Raw genomic sequence first — 19,604 nt, forward strand, 5'->3', positions numbered from 1 at the left:
GACCTGACCTGTAGCCTACAGAACTACCTCTGACCTGACCTGACCTGTACCCTACAGAACTACCTCTGACCTGACCTGTATCCTACAGAACTATCACTGACCTGACCTGTAGCCTACAGAACTACCACTGACCTGACCTGTATCCTACATAACTACTACTGACCTGACCTGTAGCCTACATAACTACCTCTGACCTGACCTGTAGCCTACAGAACTACCACTGACCTGGCCTGACCTGACCTGTAGCCTACAGAACTACCACTGACCTGACCTGTAGCCTACATAACTACTACTGACCTGACCTGTAGCCTACAGAACTACCTCTGACCTGACCTATAGCCTACAGAACTACCTCTGACCTGACCTGTAGCCTACAGAACTACCCCTGACCTGACCTGTAGCCTACAGAACTACCTCTGACCTGACCTGTAGCCTACATAACTACCCCTGACCTGACCTGTAGCCTACATAACTACCTCTGACCTGACCTGTAGCCTACAGAACTACCACTGACCTGACCTGACCTGTATCCTACAGATCTACCACTGACCTGACCTGTATCCTACATAACTACCTCTGAACTGACCTGTATCCTACAGAACTACCACTGACCTGACCTGTAGCCTACAGAACTACCTCTGACCTGACCTGTAGCCTACAGAACTACCTCTGACCTGACCTGTATCCTACAGAACTACCACTGACCTGACCTGTAACCTACATAACTACCACTGACCTGACCTGTAGCCTACAGAACTACCTCTGACCTGACCTGTATCCTACAGAACTACCTCTGACCTGACCTGACCTGTATCCTACAGAACTACCTCTGACCTGACCTGTATCCTACAGAACTACCTCTGACCTGACCTGTAGCCTACAGAACTACCTCTGACCTGACCTGTATCCTACAGAACTACCTCTGACCTGACCTGTAGCCTACAGAACTACCTCTGTCCTGACCTGTAGCCTACAGAACTACCACTGACCTGACCTGACCTGTAGCCTACATAACTACCACTGACCTGACCTGACCTGTAGCCTACAGAACTACCTTTGTCCTGACCTGTAGCCTACAGAACTACCACTGACCAGACCTGTAGCCTACATATCTACCACTGACCTGACCTGTAGCCTACAGAACTACCTCTGACCTGACCTGTATCCTACAGAACTACCTCTGACCTGACCTGTAGCCTACAGAACTACCACTGACCGGACCTGACCTGTAGCCTACAGAACTACCACTGACCTGGCCTGACCTGACCTGTATCCTACAGAACTACCACTGACTTGACCTGTATCCTACAGAACTACCTCTGACCTGACCTGTAGCCTACTGAACTACCTCTGACCTGACCTGACCTGTATCCTACAGAACTACCACTGACCTGACCTGTAGCCTACAGAACTACCACTGACCTGACCTGACCTGTATCCTACATAACTACCTCTGACCTGACCTGTAGCCTACATAACTACCACTGACCTGACCTGTATCCTACAGAACTACCTCTGACCTGACCTGTAGCCTACAGAACTACCACTGACCTGACCTGTAGCCTACATAACTACCACTTACCTGACCTGACCTGTATCCTACAGAACTACCTCTGACCTGATCTGTATCCTACAGAACTACCACTGACCTGACCTGACCTGTAGCCTACATAACTACCACTGACCTGGCCTGACCTGACCTGTAGCCTACCACTACCCCTGACCTGACCTGTATCCTACATAACTACCACTGACCTGACCTGTAGCCTACAGAACTACCCCTGACCTGACCTGACCTGACCTGTATCCTACAGAACTACCTCTGACCTGACCTGACCTGTAGCCTACAGAACTACCACTGACCTGACCTGTATCCTACAGAACTACCACTGACCTGACCTGTAGCCTACAGAACTACCTCTGACCTGACCTGTAGCCTACAGAACTACAACTGTCCTGACCTGTATCCTACAGAACTACCACTGACCTGACCTGTAGCCTACAGAACTACCTCTGACCTGACCTGTAGCCTACAGAACTACCACTGACCTGACCTGACCTGTATCCTACAGATCTACCACTGACCTGACCTGTATCCTACATAACTACCTCTGACCTGACCTGTAGCCTACAGAACTACCTCTGACCTGACCTGACCTGTACCCTACAGAACTACCTCTGACCTGACCTTTTATCCTACAGAACTACCACTGACCTGACCTGTAGCCTACAGAACTACCACTGACCTGACCTGTATCCTACATAACTACTACTGACCTGACCTGTAGCCTACATAACTACCTCTGACCTGACCTGTAGCCTACAGAACTACCACTGACCTGGCCTGAACTGACCTGTAGCCTACAGAACTACCACTGACCTGACCTGTAGCCTACATAACTACCCCTGACCTGACCTGTAGCCTACATAACTACCTCTGACCTGACCTGTAGCCTACATAACTACCCCTGACCTGACCTGTAGCCTACATAACTACCTCTGACCTGACCTGTAGCCTACAGAACTACCACTGACCTGACCTGACCTGTAGCCTACATAACTACCACTGACCTGACCTGTATCCTACAGAACTACCTCTGACCTGACCTGTATCCTACAGAACTACCACTGACCTGACCTGTAGCCTACAGAACTACCTCTGACCTGACCTGTAGCCTACAGAACTACCTCTGACCTGACCTGTATCCTACAAAACTACCACTGACCTGACCTGTAACCTACATAACTACCACTGACCTGACCTGACCTGACCTGTAGCCTACAGAACTACCACTGACCTGACCTGTAGCCTACATAACTACCACTGACCTGACCTGTAGCCTACAGAACTACCTCTGACCTGACCTGACCTGTATCCTACAGAACTACCACTGACCTGACCTGTAGCCTACAGAACTACCACTGACGTGACCTGTAGCCTACAGAACTACCTCTGACCTGACCTGTAGCCTACAGAACTACCACTGACCGGACCTGACCTGTAGCCTACAGAACTACCACTGACCTGGCCTGACCTGACCTGTATCCTGCAGAACTACCACTGACTTGACCTGTATCCTACAGAACTACCTCTGACCTGACCTGTATCCTACAGAACTACCTCTGACCTGACCTTTAGCCTACAGAACTACCACTGACCTGACCTGTATCCTACAGAACTACCACTGACCTGACCTGTAGCCTACAGAACTACCTCTGACCTGACCTGTAGCCTACAGAACTACCACTGACCTGACCTGACCTGTATCCTACAGATCTACCACTGACCTGACCTGTATCCTACATAACTACCTCTGACCTGACCTGTAGCCTACAGAACTACCTCTGACCTGACCTGACCTGTACCCTACAGAACTACCTCTGACCTGACCTGTATCCTACAGAACTACCACTGACCTGACCTGTAGCCTACAGAACTACCACTGACCTGACCTGTATCCTACATAACTACTACTGACCTGACCTGTAGCCTACATAACTACCTCTGACCTGACCTGTAGCCTACAGAACTACCACTGACCTGGCCTGACCTGACCTGTAGCCTACAGAACTACCACTGACCTGACCTGTAGCCTACATAACTACTACTGACCTGACCTGTAGCCTACATAACTACCTCTGACCTGACCTATAGCCTACAGAACTACCTCTGACCTGACCTGTAGCCTACAGAACTACCCCTGACCTGACCTGTAGCCTACAGAACTACCTCTGACCTGACCTGTAGCCTACATAACTACCCCTGACCTGACCTGTAGCCTACATAACTACCTCTGACCTGACCTGTAGCCTACAGAACTACCACTGACCTGACCTGACCTGTATCCTACAGATCTACCACTGACCTGACCTGTATCCTACATAACTACCTCTGACCTGACCTGTATCCTACAGAACTACCACTGACCTGACCTGTAGCCTACAGAACTACCTCTGACCTGACCTGTAGCCTACAGAACTACCTCTGACCTGACCTGTATCCTACAGAACTACCACTGACCTGACCTGTAACCTACATAACTACCACTGACCTGACCTGTAGCCTACAGAACTACCTCTGACCTGACCTGTATCCTACAGAACTACCTCTGACCTGACCTGACCTGTATCCTACAGAACTACCTCTGACCTGACCTGTATCCTACAGAACTACCTCTGCCCTGACCTGTAGCCTACAGAACTACCTCTGACCTGACCTGTATCCTACAGAACTACCTCTGACCTGACCTGTAGCCTACAGAACTACCTCTGTCCTGACCTGTAGCCTACAGAACTACCACTGACCTGACCTGACCTGTAGCCTACATAACTACCACTGACCTGACCTGACCTGTAGCCCACAGAACTACCTTTGTCCTGACCTGTAGCCTACAGAACTACCACTGACCAGACCTGTAGCCTACATATCTACCACTGACCTGACCTGTAGCCTACAGAACTACCTCTGACCTGACCTGTATCCTACAGAACTACCTCTGACCTGACCTGTAGCCTACAGAACTACCACTGACCGGACCTGACCTGTAGCCTACAGAACTACCTCTGACCTGACCTGTAGCCTACAGAACTACCACTGACCTGACCTGACCTGTATCCTACAGATCTACCACTGACCTGACCTGTATCCTACATAACTACCTCTGACCTGACCTGTAGCCTACAGAACTACCTCTGACCTGACCTGACCTGTACCCTACAGAACTACCTCTGACCTGACCTTTTATCCTACAGAACTACCACTGACCTGACCTGTAGCCTACAGAACTACCACTGACCTGACCTGTATCCTACATAACTACTACTGACCTGACCTGTAGCCTACATAACTACCTCTGACCTGACCTGTAGCCTACAGAACTACCACTGACCTGGCCTGAACTGACCTGTAGCCTACAGAACTACCACTGACCTGACCTGTAGCCTACATAACTACCCCTGACCTGACCTGTAGCCTACATAACTACCTCTGACCTGACCTGTAGCCTACATAACTACCCCTGACCTGACCTGTAGCCTACATAACTACCTCTGACCTGACCTGTAGCCTACAGAACTACCACTGACCTGACCTGACCTGTAGCCTACATAACTACCACTGACCTGACCTGTATCCTACAGAACTACCTCTGACCTGACCTGTATCCTACAGAACTACCACTGACCTGACCTGTAGCCTACAGAACTACCTCTGACCTGACCTGTAGCCTACAGAACTACCTCTGACCTGACCTGTATCCTACAGAACTACCACTGACCTGACCTGTAACCTACATAACTACCACTGACCTGACCTGACCTGACCTGTAGCCTACAGAACTACCACTGACCTGACCTGTAGCCTACATAACTACCACTGACCTGACCTGTAGCCTACAGAACTACCTCTGACCTGACCTGACCTGTATCCTACAGAACTACCACTGACCTGACCTGTAGCCTACAGAACTACCACTGACGTGACCTGTAGCCTACAGAACTACCTCTGACCTGACCTGTAGCCTACAGAACTACCACTGACCGGACCTGACCTGTAGCCTACAGAACTACCACTGACCTGGCCTGACCTGACCTGTATCCTGCAGAACTACCACTGACTTGACCTGTATCCTACAGAACTACCTCTGACCTGACCTGTATCCTACAGAACTACCTCTGACCTGACCTTTAGCCTACAGAACTACCACTGACCTGACCTGTATCCTACAGAACTACCACTGACCTGACCTGTAGCCTACAGAACTACCTCTGACCTGACCTGTAGCCTACAGAACTACCACTGACCTGACCTGACCTGTATCCTACAGATCTACCACTGACCTGACCTGTATCCTACATAACTACCTCTGACCTGACCTGTAGCCTACAGAACTACCTCTGACCTGACCTGACCTGTACCCTACAGAACTACCTCTGACCTGACCTGTATCCTACAGAACTACCACTGACCTGACCTGTAGCCTACAGAACTACCACTGACCTGACCTGTATCCTACATAACTACTACTGACCTGACCTGTAGCCTACATAACTACCTCTGACCTGACCTGTAGCCTACAGAACTACCACTGACCTGGCCTGACCTGACCTGTAGCCTACAGAACTACCACTGACCTGACCTGTAGCCTACATAACTACTACTGACCTGACCTGTAGCCTACAGAACTACCTCTGACCTGACCTATAGCCTACAGAACTACCTCTGACCTGACCTGTAGCCTACAGAACTACCCCTGACCTGACCTGTAGCCTACAGAACTACCTCTGACCTGACCTGTAGCCTACATAACTACCCCTGACCTGACCTGTAGCCTACATAACTACCTCTGACCTGACCTGTAGCCTACAGAACTACCACTGACCTGACCTGACCTGTATCCTACAGATCTACCACTGACCTGACCTGTATCCTACATAACTACCTCTGACCTGACCTGTATCCTACAGAACTACCACTGACCTGACCTGTAGCCTACAGAACTACCTCTGACCTGACCTGTAGCCTACAGAACTACCTCTGACCTGACCTGTATCCTACAGAACTACCACTGACCTGACCTGTAACCTACATAACTACCACTGACCTGACCTGTAGCCTACAGAACTACCTCTGACCTGACCTGTATCCTACAGAACTACCTCTGACCTGACCTGACCTGTATCCTACAGAACTACCTCTGACCTGACCTGTATCCTACAGAACTACCTCTGACCTGACCTGTAGCCTACAGAACTACCTCTGACCTGACCTGTATCCTACAGAACTACCTCTGACCTGACCTGTAGCCTACAGAACTACCTCTGTCCTGACCTGTAGCCTACAGAACTACCACTGACCTGACCTGACCTGTAGCCTACATAACTACCACTGACCTGACCTGACCTGTAGCCTACAGAACTACCTTTGTCCTGACCTGTAGCCTACAGAACTACCACTGACCAGACCTGTAGCCTACATATCTACCACTGACCTGACCTGTAGCCTACAGAACTACCTCTGACCTGACCTGTATCCTACAGAACTACCTCTGACCTGACCTGTAGCCTACAGAACTACCACTGACCGGACCTGACCTGTAGCCTACAGAACTACCACTGACCTGGCCTGACCTGACCTGTATCCTACAGAACTACCACTGACTTGACCTGTATCCTACAGAACTACCTCTGACCTGACCTGTAGCCTACTGAACTACCTCTGACCTGACCTGACCTGTATCCTACAGAACTACCACTGACCTGACCTGTAGCCTACAGAGCTACCACTGACCTGACCTGACCTGTATCCTACATAACTACCTCTGACCTGACCTGTAGCCTACATAACTACCACTGACCTGACCTGTATCCTACAGAACTACCTCTGACCTGACCTGTAGCCTACAGAACTACCACTGACCTGACCTGTAGCCTACATAACTACCACTGACCTGACCTGACCTGTATCCTACAGAACTACCTCTGACCTGATCTGTATCCTACAGAACTACCACTGACCTGACCTGACCTGTAGCCTACATAACTACCACTGACCTGGCCTGACCTGACCTGTAGCCTACCACTACCCCTGACCTGACCTGTATCCTACATAACTACCACTGACCTGACCTGTAGCCTACAGAACTACCCCTGACCTGACCTGACCTGACCTGTATCCTACAGAACTACCTCTGACCTGACCTGACCTGTAGCCTACAGAACTACCACTGACCTGACCTGTATCCTACAGAACTACCACTGACCTGACCTGTAGCCTACAGAACTACCTCTGACCTGACCTGTAGCCTACAGAACTACAACTGTCCTGACCTGTATCCTACAGAACTACCACTGACCTGACCTGTAGCCTACAGAACTACCTCTGACCTGACCTGTAGCCTACAGAACTACCACTGACCTGACCTGACCTGTATCCTACAGATCTACCACTGACCTGACCTGTATCCTACATAACTACCTCTGACCTGACCTGTAGCCTACAGAACTACCTCTGACCTGACCTGACCTGTACCCTACAGAACTACCTCTGACCTGACCTGTATCCTACAGAACTACCACTGACCTGACCTGTAGCCTACAGAACTACCACTGACCTGACCTGTATCCTACATAACTACTACTGACCTGACCTGTAGCCTACATAACTACCTCTGACCTGACCTGTAGCCTACAGAACTACCACTGACCTGGCCTGAACTGACCTGTAGCCTACAGAACTACCACTGACCTGACCTGTAGCCTACATAACTACTACTGACCTGACCTGTAGCCTACAGAACTACCTCTGACCTGACCTATAGCCTACAGAACTACCTCTGACCTGACCTGTAGCCTACAGAATTACCCCTGACCTGACCTGTAGCCTACATAACTACCTCTGACCTGACCTGTAGCCTACATAACTACCCCTGACCTGACCTGTAGCCTACATAACTACCTCTGACCTGACCTGTAGCCTACAGAACTACCACTGACCTGACCTGACCTGTAGCCTACATAACTACCACTGACCTGACCTGTATCCTACAGAACTACCTCTGACCTGACCTGTATCCTACAGAACTACCACTGACCTGACCTGTAGCCTACAGAACTACCACTGACCTGACCTGTAGCCTACATAACTACCACTGACCTGACCTGACCTGTATCCTACAGAACTACCTCTGACCTGATCTGTATCCTACAGAACTACCACTGACCTGACCTGACCTGTAGCCTACATAACTACCACTGACCTGGCCTGACCTGACCTGTAGCCTACCACTACCCCTGACCTGACCTGTATCCTACATAACTACCACTGACCTGACCTGTAGCCTACAGAACTACCCCTGACCTGACCTGACCTGACCTGTATCCTACAGAACTACCTCTGACCTGACCTGACCTGTAGCCTACAGAACTACCACTGACCTGACCTGTATCCTACAGAACTACCACTGACCTGACCTGTAGCCTACAGAACTACCTCTGACCTGACCTGTAGCCTACAGAACTACAACTGTCCTGACCTGTATCCTACAGAACTACCACTGACCTGACCTGTATTCTACAGAACTACCTCTGACCTGACCTGTAGCCTACAGAACTACCACTGACCTGACCTGACCTGTATCCTACAGATCTACCACTGACCTGACCTGTATCCTACATAACTACCTCTGACCTGACCTGTAGCCTACAGAACTACCTCTGACCTGACCTGACCTGTATCCTACAGATCTACCACTGACCTGACCTGTATCCTACATAACTACCTCTGACCTGACCTGTATCCTACAGAACTACCACTGACCTGACCTGTAGCCTACAGAACTACCTCTGACCTGACCTGTAGCCTACAGAACTACCTCTGACCTGACCTGTATCCTACAGAACTACCACTGACCTGACCTGTAACCTACATAACTACCACTGACCTGACCTGTAGCCTACAGAACTACCTCTGACCTGACCTGTATCCTACAGAACTACCTCTGACCTGACCTGACCTGTATCCTACAGAACTACCTCTGACCTGACCTGTATCCTACAGAACTACCTCTGACCTGACCTGTAGCCTACAGAACTACCTCTGACCTGACCTGTATCCTACAGAACTACCTCTGACCTGACCTGTAGCCTACAGAACTACCTCTGTCCTGACCTGTAGCCTACAGAACTACCACTGACCTGACCTGACCTGTAGCCTACATAACTACCACTGACCTGACCTGACCTGTAGCCTACAGAACTACCTTTGTCCTGACCTGTAGCCTACAGAACTACCACTGACCAGACCTGTAGCCTACATATCTACCACTGACCTGACCTGTAGCCTACAGAACTACCTCTGACCTGACCTGTATCCTACAGAACTACCTCTGACCTGACCTGTAGCCTACAGAACTACCACTGACCGGACCTGACCTGTAGCCTACAGAACTACCACTGACCTGGCCTGACCTGACCTGTATCCTACAGAACTACCACTGACTTGACCTGTATCCTACAGAACTACCTCTGACCTGACCTGTAGCCTACTGAACTACCTCTGACCTGACCTGACCTGTATCCTACAGAACTACCACTGACCTGACCTGTAGCCTACAGAGCTACCACTGACCTGACCTGACCTGTATCCTACATAACTACCTCTGACCTGACCTGTAGCCTACATAACTACCACTGACCTGACCTGTATCCTACAGAACTACCTCTGACCTGACCTGTAGCCTACAGAACTACCACTGACCTGACCTGTAGCCTACATAACTACCACTGACCTGACCTGACCTGTATCCTACAGAACTACCTCTGACCTGATCTGTATCCTACAGAACTACCACTGACCTGACCTGACCTGTAGCCTACATAACTACCACTGACCTGGCCTGACCTGACCTGTAGCCTACCACTACCCCTGACCTGACCTGTATCCTACATAACTACCACTGACCTGACCTGTAGCCTACAGAACTACCCCTGACCTGACCTGACCTGACCTGTATCCTACAGAACTACCTCTGACCTGACCTGACCTGTAGCCTACAGAACTACCACTGACCTGACCTGTATCCTACAGAACTACCACTGACCTGACCTGTAGCCTACAGAACTACCTCTGACCTGACCTGTAGCCTACAGAACTACAACTGTCCTGACCTGTATCCTACAGAACTACCACTGACCTGACCTGTAGCCTACAGAACTACCTCTGACCTGACCTGTAGCCTACAGAACTACCACTGACCTGACCTGACCTGTATCCTACAGATCTACCACTGACCTGACCTGTATCCTACATAACTACCTCTGACCTGACCTGTAGCCTACAGAACTACCTCTGACCTGACCTGACCTGTACCCTACAGAACTACCTCTGACCTGACCTGTATCCTACAGAACTACCACTGACCTGACCTGTAGCCTACAGAACTACCACTGACCTGACCTGTATCCTACATAACTACTACTGACCTGACCTGTAGCCTACATAACTACCTCTGACCTGACCTGTAGCCTACAGAACTACCACTGACCTGGCCTGAACTGACCTGTAGCCTACAGAACTACCACTGACCTGACCTGTAGCCTACATAACTACTACTGACCTGACCTGTAGCCTACAGAACTACCTCTGACCTGACCTATAGCCTACAGAACTACCTCTGACCTGACCTGTAGCCTACAGAATTACCCCTGACCTGACCTGTAGCCTACATAACTACCTCTGACCTGACCTGTAGCCTACATAACTACCCCTGACCTGACCTGTAGCCTACATAACTACCTCTGACCTGACCTGTAGCCTACAGAACTACCACTGACCTGACCTGACCTGTAGCCTACATAACTACCACTGACCTGACCTGTATCCTACAGAACTACCTCTGACCTGACCTGTATCCTACAGAACTACCACTGACCTGACCTGTAGCCTACAGAACTACCACTGACCTGACCTGTAGCCTACATAACTACCACTGACCTGACCTGACCTGTATCCTACAGAACTACCTCTGACCTGATCTGTATCCTACAGAACTACCACTGACCTGACCTGACCTGTAGCCTACATAACTACCACTGACCTGGCCTGACCTGACCTGTAGCCTACCACTACCCCTGACCTGACCTGTATCCTACATAACTACCACTGACCTGACCTGTAGCCTACAGAACTACCCCTGACCTGACCTGACCTGACCTGTATCCTACAGAACTACCTCTGACCTGACCTGACCTGTAGCCTACAGAACTACCACTGACCTGACCTGTATCCTACAGAACTACCACTGACCTGACCTGTAGCCTACAGAACTACCTCTGACCTGACCTGTAGCCTACAGAACTACAACTGTCCTGACCTGTATCCTACAGAACTACCACTGACCTGACCTGTATTCTACAGAACTACCTCTGACCTGACCTGTAGCCTACAGAACTACCACTGACCTGACCTGACCTGTATCCTACAGATCTACCACTGACCTGACCTGTATCCTACATAACTACCTCTGACCTGACCTGTAGCCTACAGAACTACCTCTGACCTGACCTGACCTGTACCCTACAGAACTACCTCTGACCTGACCTGTATCCTACAGAACTACCACTGACCTGACCTGTAGCCTACAGAACTACCACTGACCTGACCTGTATCCTACATAACTACTACTGACCTGACCTGTAGCCTACATAACTACCTCTGACCTGACCTGTAGCCTACAGAACTACCACTGACCTGGCCTGAACTGACCTGTAGCCTACAGAACTACCACTGACCTGACCTGTAGCCTACATAACTACTACTGACCTGACCTGTAGCCTACAGAACTACCTCTGACCTGACCTATAGCCTACAGAACTACCTCTGACCTGACCTGTAGCCTACAGAACTACCCCTGACCTGACCTGTAGCCTACATAACTACCTCTGACCTGACCTGTAGCCTACATAACTACCCCTGACCTGACCTGTAGCCTACATAACTACCTCTGACCTGACCTGTAGCCTACAGAACTACCACTGACCTGACCTGACCTGTAGCCTACATAACTACCACTGACCTGACCTGTATCCTACAGAACTACCTCTGACCTGACCTGTATCCTACAGAACTACCACTGACCTGACCTGTAGCCTACAGAACTACCTCTGACCTGACCTGTAGCCTACAGAACTACCTCTGACCTGACCTGTATCCTACAGAACTACCACTGACCTGACCTGTAACCTACATAACTACCACTGACCTGACCTGTAGCCTACAGAACTACCTCTGACCTGACCTGTATCCTACAGAACTACCTCTGACCTGACCTGACCTGTATCCTACAGAACTACCTCTGACCTGTATCCTACAGAACTACCTCTGACCTGACCTGTAGCCTACAGAACTACCTCTGACCTGACCTGTATCCTACAGAACTACCACTGACCTGACCTGTAGCCTACATAACTACCACTGACCTGACCTGTATCCTACAGAACTACCTCTGACCTGACCTGTAGACTACCACTACCTCTGACCTGACCTGTAGCCTACCACTACCTCTGACCTGACCTGTAGCCTACAGAACTACCTCTGACCTGACCTGACCTGTAGCCTACAGAACTACCACTGACCTGACCTGTAGCCTACAGAACTACCACTGACCTGACCTGACCTGTAGCCTACAGAACTATCTCTGACCTGACCTGTAGCCTACAGAACTACCACTGACCTGACCTGTATCCTACAGAACTACCTCTGACCTGACCTGTATCCTACAGAACTACCACTGACCTGACCTGTAGCCTACATAACTACCACTGACCTGACCTGTAGCCTACAGAACTACCACTGACCTGACCTGTAGCCTACATAACTACCACTGACCTGACCTGTAGCCTACAGAACTACCTCTGACCTGACCTGACCTGTATCCTACAGAACTACCACTGACCTGACCTGTAGCCTACAGAACTACCACTGACCTGACCTGTAGCCTACAGAACTACCTCTGACCTGACCTGTAGCCTACAGAACTACCACTGACCGGACCTGACCTGTAGCCTACAGAACTACCACTGACCTGGCCTGACCTGACCTGTATCCTACAGAACTACCACTGACTTGACCTGTATCCTACAGAACTACCTCTGACCTGACCTGTAGCCTACAGAACTACCTCTGACCTGACCTGACCTGTATCCTACAGAACTACCACTGACCTGACCTGTAGCCTACAGAACTACCACTGACCTGACCTGACCTGACCTGTAGCCTACATAACTACCTCTGACCTGACCTGTAGCCTACATAACTACCACTGACCTGACCTGTATCCTACAGAACTACCTCTGACCTGACCTGTAGCCTACAGAACTACCACTGACCTGACCTGTAGCCTACTTAACTACCACTGTCCTGACCTGACCTGTATCCTACAGAACTACCTCTGACCTGATATGTATTCTACAGAACTACCACTGACCTGACCTGACCTGTAGCCTACATAACTACCACTGACCTGGCCTGACCTGACCTGTAGCCTACCACTACCCCTGACCTGACCTGTATCCTACATAACTACCACTGACCTGACCTGTAGCCTACAGAACTACCCCTGACCTGACCTGACCTGTATCCTACAGAACTACATCTGACCTGACCTGACCTGTATCCTACAGAACTACCACTGACCTGACCTGTAGCCTACAGAACTACCTCTGACCTGACCTGTAGCCTACAGAACTACAACTGTCCTGACCTGTATCCTACAGAACTACCACTGACCTGACCTGTAGCCTACAGAACTACCTCTGACCTGACCTGTAGCCTACAGAACTACCACTGACCTGACCTGACCTGTATCCTACAGATCTACCACTGACCTGACCTGTATCCTACATAACTACCTCTGACCTGACCTGTAGCCTACAGAACTACCTCTGACCTGACCTGACCTGTACCCTACAGAACTACCTCTGACCTGACCTGTATCCTACAGAACTACCACTGACCTGACCTGTAGCCTACAGAACTACCACTGACCTGACCTGTATCCTACATAACTACTACTGACCTGACCTGTAGCCTACATAACTACCTCTGACCTGACCTGTAGCCTACAGAACTACCACTGACCTGGCCTGACCTGACCTGTAGCCTACAGAACTACCACTGACCTGACCTGTAGCCTACATAACTACTACTGACCTGACCTGTAGCCTACAGAACTACCTCTGACCTGACCTATAGCCTACAGAACAACCTCTGACCTGACCTGTAGCCTACAGAACTACCCCTGACCTGACCTGTAGCCTACAGAACTACCTCTGACCTGACCTGTAGCCTACATAACTACCTCTGACCTGACCTGTAGCCTACATAACTACCTCTGACCTGACCTGTAGCCTACAGAACTACCACTGACCTGACCTGTAGCCTACATAACTACCACTGACCTGACCTGTATCCTACAGAACTACCTCTGACCTGACCTGTATCCTACAGAACTACCACTGACCTGACCTGTAGCCTACAGAACTACCTCTGACCTGACCTGTAGCCTACAGAACTACCTCTGACCTGACCTGTATCCTACAGAACTACCACTGACCTGACCTGTAACCTACATAACTACCACTGACCTGACCTGTAGCCTACAGAACTACCTCTGACCTGACCTGTATCCTACAGAACTACCTCTGACCTGACCTGACCTGTATCCTACAGAACTACCTCTGACCTGACCTGTATCCTACAGAACTACCTCTGACCTGACCTGTAGCCTACAGAACTACCTCTGACCTGACCTGTATCCTACAGAACTACCACTGACCTGACCTGTAGCCTACATAACTACCACTGACCTGACCTGTATCCTACAGAACTACCTCTGACCTGACCTGTAGCCTACCACTACCTCTGACCTGACCTGTAGCCTACCACTACCTATGACCTGACCTGTAGCCTACAGAACTACCTCTGACCTGACCTGACCTGTAGCCTACAGAACTACCACTGACCTGACCTGTAGCCTACAGAACTACCACTGACCTGACCTGACCTGTAGCCTACAGAACTACCACTGACCTGACCTGTATCCTACAGAACTACCACTGACCTGACCTGACCTGACCTGTAGCCTACAGAACTACCACTGACCTGACCTGTAGCCTACATAACTACCACTGACCTGACCTGTAGCCTACAGAACTACCTCTGACCTGACCTGACCTGTATCCTTCAGAACTACCACTGACCTGACCTGTAGCCTACAGAACTACCACTGACCTGACCTGTAGCCTACAGAACTACCTCTGACCTGACCTGTAGCCTACAGAACTACCTCTGACCTGACCTGACCTGTAGCCTACAGAACTACCACTGACCTGACCTGGAGCCTACAGAACTACCACTGACCTGACCTGTAGCCTACAGAACTACCTCTGACCTGACCTGTAGCCTACAGAACTACCTCTGACCTGACCTGTATCCTACAGAACTACCACTGACCTGACCTGTATCCTACAGAACTACCTCTGACCTGACCTGTAGCCTAAAGAACTACCACTGACCTGACCTGTATCCTACAGAACTACCACTGACCTGACCTGACCTGACCTGTAGCCTACAGAACTACCACTGACCTGACCTGTAGCCTACATAACTACCACTGACCTGACCTGTAGCCTACAGAACTACCTCTGACCTGACCTGACCTGTATCCTTCAGAACTACCACTGACCTGACCTGTAGCCTACAGAACTACCACTGACCTGACCTGTACCCTACAGAACTACCTCTGACCTGACCTGTAGCCTACAGAACTACCACTGACCTGACCTGTAGCCTACAGAATTACCACTGACCTGACCTGTATCCTACATAACTACCACTGACCTGACCTGTAGCCTACAGAACTACCACTGACCTGACCTTTAGCCTACATAACTACCACTGACCTGACCTGTAGCCTACAGAACTACCACTGACCTGACCTGTAGCCTACAGAACTACCTCTGACCTGACCTGTAGCCTACATAACTACCACTGACCTGACCTGACCTTTAGCCTACATAACTACCACTGACCTGACCTGACCTGACCTGTAGCCTACAGAACTGCCTCTGACCTGACCTGTAGCCTACAGAACTACCACTGACCTGACCTGAACTGTAGCCTACAGAACTACCACTGACCTGACCTGACCTGTATCCTACAGAACTACCACTGACCTGACCTGACCTGTATCCTATAGAACTTCCACTGACCTGACCTGTATCCTACATAACTACCTCTGACCTGACCTGACCTGTAGCCTACAGAACTACCACTGACCTGACCTGTAGCCTACATAACTACCACTGACCTGACCTGTATCCTGCCATAACTACCACTGACCTGACCTGTACCCTACAGAACTACCACTGACCTGACCTGACCTGTAGCCTACAGAACTACCTCTGACCTGACCTGTACCCTACAGAACTACCTCTGACCTGACCTGTAGCCTACATAACTACCACTGACCTGACCTGTAGCCTACAGAACTACCACTGACCTGACCTGTAGCCTACAGAACTACCACTGACCTGACCTGTATCCTACAGAACTACCTCTGACCTGACCTGTAGCCTACATAACTACCTCTGACCTGACCTGACCTGTAGCCTACAGAACTACCACTGACCTGACCTGTATCCTACAGAACTACCTCTGACCTGACCTGTAGCCTACAGAACTACCACTGACCTGACCTGACCTGTATCCTACAAAACTACCTCTGACCTGACCTGTAGCCTACAGAACTACCACTGACCTGACCTGACCTGTATCCTACAGAACTACCACTGACCTGACCTGTATCCTACAGAACTACCCCTGACCTGACCTGTAGCCTACAGAACTACCCCTGACCTGACCTGTAGCCTACAGAACTACATCTGACCTGACCTGTAGCCTACAGAACTACCTCTGACCTGACCTGTAGCCTACAGAACTACCACTGACCTGACCTGTAGCCTACAGAACTACCACTGACCTGACCTGTATCCTACAGAACTACCTCTGACCTGACCTGTAGCCTACAGAACTACCACTGACCTGACCTGTAGCCTACAGAACTACCACTGACCTGACCTGTATCCTACAGAACTACCACTGACCTGACCTGTAGCCTACAGAACTACCACTGACCTGACCTGACCTGTATCCTACATAACTACCACTGACCTGACCTGTATCCTACATAACTACCACTGACCTGACCTGTAGCCTACATAACTACCTCTGACCTGACCTGTAGCCTACAGAACTACCACTGACCTGACCTGTACCCTACATAACTACCACTGACCTGACCTGTATCCTACAGAACTACCACTGACCTGACCTGTAGCCTACAGAACTACCACTGACCTGACCTGACCTGTATCCTACAGAACTACCACTGACCTGACCTGTAGCCTACAGAACTACCTCTGACCTGACCTGTATCCTACAGAACTACCTCTGACCTGACCTGACCTGTAGCCTACAGAACTACCTCTGACCTGACCTGTAGCCTACAGAACTACCTCTGACCTGACCTGTAGCCTACATAACTAACTCTGACCTGACCTGTATCCTACATAACTACCTCTGACCTGACCTGTAGCCTACAGAACTACCTCTGACCTGACCTGTATCCTACAGAACTACCACTGACCTGACCTGACCTGTATCCTACAGAACTACCTCTGACTTGACCTGACCTGACCTGTAGCCTACAGAACTACCACTGCCCTGACCTGTAGCCTACATAACTACCACTGACCTGACCTGTAGCCTACAGAACTACCACTGACCTGACCTGACCTGTAGCTTACAGAACTACCACTGACCTGACCTGTAGCCTACAGAACTACCACTGACCTGACCTGTAGCCTACAGAACTACCACTGACCTGACCTGACCTGTAGCCTACAGAACTACCACTGACCTGACCTGTAGCCTACAGAACTACCACTGACCTGACCTGTAGCCTAGAGAACTACCACTGACCTGACCTGTAGCCTACAGAACTACCACTGACCTGACCTGTAGCCTACATAACTACCACTGACCTGACCTGTAGCCTACAGAACTACCTCTGACCTGACCTGTAGCCTACATAACTACCACTGACCTGACCTGTTGCCTACAGAACTACCACTGACCTGACCTGTAGCCTACAGAACTACCACTGACCTGACCTGTATCCTACAGAACTACCACTGACCTGACCTGACCTGTAGCCTACAGAACTACCACTGACCTGACCTGTAGCCTACAGAACTACCACTGACCTGACCTGACCTGTATCCTACAGAACTACCACTGACCTGACCTGTAGCCTACAGAACTACCACTGACCTGACCTGACCTGTATCCTACATAACTACCACTGACCTGACCTGACCTGTATCCTACAGAACTACCACTGACCTGACCTGTATCCTACAGAACTACCACTGACCTGACCTGTATCCTACAGAACTACCACTGACCTGACCTGTATCCTACAGAACTACCACTGACCTGACCTGTAGCCTACATAACTACCACTGACCTGACCTGTAGCCTACAGAACTACCACTGACCTGACCTGTAGCCTACAGAACTACCACTGACCTGACCTGTATCCTACAGAACTACCTCTGACCTGACCTGTAGCCTACATAACTACCTCTGACCTGACCTGACCTGTAGCCTACAGAACTACCACTGACCTGACCTGTATCCTACAGAACTACCTCTGACCTGACCTGTAGCCTACAGAACTACCACTGACCTGACCTGACCTGTATCCTACAAAACTACCTCTGACCTGACCTGTAGCCTACAGAACTACCACTGACCTGACCTGACCTGTATCCTACAGAACTACCACTGACCTGACCTGTATCCTACAGAACTACCCCTGACCTGACCTGTAGCCTACAGAACTACCCCTGACCTGACCTGTAGCCTACAGAACTACATCTGACCTGACCTGTAGCCTACAGAACTACCTCTGACCTGACCTGTAGCCTACAGAACTACCACTGACCTGACCTGTAGCCTACAGAACTACCACTGACCTGACCTG

At 50.2% G+C, this 19,604-nt stretch overlaps 1 protein-coding gene across 1 annotated transcript in view; it reads left to right on the top strand.

Annotated features, from left to right (window-relative positions):
* The window catches only part of il11ra (interleukin 11 receptor, alpha), a 158,620-nt gene that overhangs the window by 34,339 nt on the left and 104,677 nt on the right, over positions 1–19,604 (top strand). The gene's annotated exons all lie outside the window — the stretch shown is intronic.

Source organism: Salvelinus fontinalis, chromosome 2, assembly GCF_029448725.1.
Source record: "Salvelinus fontinalis isolate EN_2023a chromosome 2, ASM2944872v1, whole genome shotgun sequence".
In the NCBI taxonomy this organism is placed as follows: domain Eukaryota; kingdom Metazoa; phylum Chordata; class Actinopteri; order Salmoniformes; family Salmonidae; genus Salvelinus; species Salvelinus fontinalis.